This window comes from Cervus elaphus, chromosome 4, assembly GCF_910594005.1.
Source record: "Cervus elaphus chromosome 4, mCerEla1.1, whole genome shotgun sequence".
NCBI classification, from domain to species: Eukaryota; Metazoa; Chordata; class Mammalia; order Artiodactyla; family Cervidae; genus Cervus; species Cervus elaphus.
Window position 1 is genome coordinate 23,829,839 of NC_057818.1, and position 3,932 is coordinate 23,833,770.

Here is a 3,932-nt window from a genome sequence, read left to right on the forward strand (position 1 = left end):
GTCTCTATCTGCGCCCAGTGTAGGCTTTCAGAAGAGAGCATTGTGTCCTGTGAAGACGGTAATTGAGTGAATGAGGCCTGGCACCTGGGCCTGCCGTGGAGTCCTGATAAGGACATAAAGACAGGCTTAAAGGGCCTGCTTGCCAGAGGCAGAGAGCCTGGTGTGTCCCCGCGGAGCACTGAGCTCGGGGACCCAGCCCCTGCCACCCCGCAGGAGGAGGATCCTGGGCAGAGGGGAGACTCTAGCATCCTGCGCTTCAAGGTGGGCGGCACGCTGGGGGAGATAAGCGTGGATGAATGGGACGGAGTTGGCTCAGCCAGCTGATACACCCGCCATTTCTTGATCAATACAATCTATTCTTTGGCCAATGCCAGTCTAGAGAGCTGTCTTCTGTCTTGTCTTGAGGGGCTGAATGGCCACTGTAAGAATGAATGGGGATCTCTGTGAGTCTGAGTGGTTAATTTTCCTAGTGATTCCAACCTATATCCAGCTGCCCTTGGTCAGGATTCACAGCTCCAAGCAGGATTGCTCATCCCTCTGAGGACTTAAGAGTGATCACTTCCTCTCTGAACTGAAGACAATTAAGCAGATAAGTGACCATGGGAATATTGCCTACCCACCCATCTACCTATCTGCCCATCCATCCACCACCCCATCCATCTATCCATCCATTGACAATCCCTGCTGCTATCCCAACCCTGCAGTTACCCATTATTCATCTACCCACCCATCCATCCACCCATCCATCCACCCATACATCCATCCACCCATCCATCCATCCGTCTGACTTTAGAGAGCCTTTAGGAACTGATGGATGGGATCTTTTAATAGGCTTTTAATAGTGAGAGCTTTCAACAAGAAGTTGGAGCCCAAATCACCAATTAGCTGTGTGACCCCAGCTAAGTCTGGCTTCCCTGGTAGCAGCTGGTGAAGAATCCGCTGGCAATGCAGGAGACCCCAGTTAATTCCTGGGCCAGGAAGATCCCCTGGAGGAGGGCATGGCAACCCACTCCACTATTCTTGCCTGGAGAATCCCATGTCAGAAGAGCCTGGTGGGCTACAGTCCATGGGATTGCAAAGAATGAGACATGACTGGAGTGACGGAGCATAGCACAGCATCCAGCTAAGTCACTGCTTTAGACTTTGCCACAACTGTGGCCTTGTTAATCAGGGGCAGGCTAACTTTGTAAACCATCACTCCCAAATTCCAGTGGCCTAAGTAAGGCCTAAGTAAGGCCCAGGAACACAAAGAGAACACAGGCATCGGGAGTGCCAGGTGTCTCTGCCCCTGGGTCTCTGGACGGCTCTTGATCCTAAAGAAACAGTAAAATGTCAGAGACCAAGAGAGAGAAGTGGGTTCAAAGCTTCCAGATTTTCTCTATTCCCTAAGCATCAAATTAGATGTTATCTGCATCACTTCTGATTGCTGCCAAAGTGGGAGATTCTTCTACTGGCCACTGGAGAGCAGAGAAGATAGAAGACTGAAGAGCAGAAAAGTTTTTCTGTCTTTCTTTTCTTCTTCTATTAAAGTAGAGTTGATATACAATGCTGCGTTAGTTTCAGGCATACAGCAAAGTGATTCAGTTATACATACATATATGTTGATTTCAGATTCTTTTCCCTTATAGGCTATTATAAAATATCGAGTATAGTTCCCTGTGCCATACAGTAGGACCTTGTTGGTTATCTAGTTCATATATAGCAGAAGTTTTTCTGATCCCTGAATTCAAAACTTTTAAAATATGACCACAGGACCCTGCTCCAAAGTGGAGGAAAGAAGGTCATATTCTCATCTCTTTAAATATTTGACATTGGGAAGAAATGAAAGGCCCATCATATCATCTAATTATAGTCTTCTTTTATCTGGAATTCTGATGGGCAAGTTTATACCTAGTATTTTCCAGGAACCTATACAAATTATATATTTCAAAATCATCATCATCATTGCTGACCCTGACTGAGCACTTAATACGGCCACCTGATACTAAGAGCCGACTCATTGGCTAAGACCCTGATGCTGGGAAAGATTGAGGACAGAGGAGAAGAAGGCAACAGAGGATGAGATAATTGGACAGTATCACTGGTGAAATGGGCATGAACATGGGCAAACTCCAGGAGAAGGTGAAGGACAGGGAAGCCTGCTGTGCTGCAGTCCATGGGGTCATGAAGAGTCAGACACAACTTGGCGACTGGACAACAAAACCATTATGAGCCAGGCATTATTCTAAGAGGTCTATACAATTACATAGTTTACTTGCTACAACCTTATGAAATAGGTATGATTATAGCCCCATGTTTCGGAAATCTGTGATGGGATGAGATTTACCAAAGATCACACAGTTACAAAGTGGTAAAACAAGCAAGAATGATTTCAGTGACTTGACTTGAACCCAACAGCATGGAAGGTATCATGGCGGCTCCTACAGGAGATTTTCCTAAAGGTCCTTTTTTGGCTACTTAAACTCTATATATCAGTTTTCTCATCCATCAAGTGGGGGAGCCAGTCACTGACTGTCTGGCCACTGTGGGCAGCTTTATTGCAGAAATCCTATAAGAGAATGGATTTAAAAGCCCTTGTCTGAGTACGAGATGCCACAAATGAACAGAGTCGCTGCTCTGGATGTAGCATCTTCTGTCTGCAGACCTTTTGCTGCCCTTGCCCTCAAACTTGCTAAAAATCATCAAGTGAGTGATTCAGCAAAGTACGGGCTTACGACAGAACACAGTGTTCAGGTGGAGTCCTTACCTTTGGAATATTAACCTCGGAAGGCCGCGGTGAGCTGGGAAGTCTGCAGCCTTCCCCGAGGTCCCTGGCAGTCTCTCTGCTGTGCGTGTTTTTCCAGTTCGAGGAGAGATGAGCCTCATCTCCACACTCCAGATGTTTTCAGGACTGCAGAGACAGCACTGTCTGGAGTGGGCTATTGGGTACCAACTCTTCCAGTCCTGTTCTCCCCTGGGTTCTCTGTATTTGATTTACAATGTTGTGTTAATTTCTGCTGCATAGCAAAGAGACTCAGCTATACATCTACATATTCTTTTCCATGATGGTTGATCACAGGATATTGAGTATGGAGTTCCCTGTGTTATATAGCAGGGACTTGATGTCTATCCATTTTATATATAATAGTTTGTATTGGCTAACCCACCAAACTCCCAATTCTTCCCTTCCCCTCCCAAGGGTTCTCTTTAACTGGCTTGGTTTCACTGCAGGGAATGCTGAGGAGATGGGAGTATTTGTATTTTTTCTCTCAAAAAATTACATAAACTGTAATCTCTTTCACATCTGGGTCTGACTGCAGATAGGCAAGAGCGGGCGAAACTGGCTGGTGGGCAAGTGAACCTCAGGAAGAGGCAGGTACCCTTTAGCAGACTGCACACCCATGTAGGTGTGACTGCTGGCCCCACATGCAAAGTCTCAACAAGAAGAGGTGAGGTGCCTCCAGTGGGGGCTGGAGGAGGGGGTTTGTTTTTATTTTTCTGTGATGTTGGGCTCTTTCCTCTTGGACTGTTCTGTCTGCATTTTCTGGAAGCAGTTAGAAGAAACAGTTAAATGTTTAAGGGAAAATGGCTAACATGCCTAGCATCTTTTTAAAGCTGCTTCCCACTCAAAGAAAGGCTTTATCCGAATTGATTCTTCCCTAACCAACTCTATTCTCTCTATGCAAAGGGCTTTCCTGAAACTTCCAAATGTTTATAGGGCAGATTAAACAAGCTTGAGGTCATAAAGTGCAGCTGCTATTTAAATATAAGCATCCAGGTCCCAGGCATCTGATTATTGGTAGGTGTTGAGTGCCACTTTCAGAGCGAGTGGCCGGCCTGCCTTAAATAACTCTAACTAGGCCCAAAGAGTCCTTAAGAGGTTTCTAGGATTAGATCACAGCCTGGCAAAAGCAGAGAAAGTCTGGAAAAGTCCTAGGAGGATTTTAAATTTT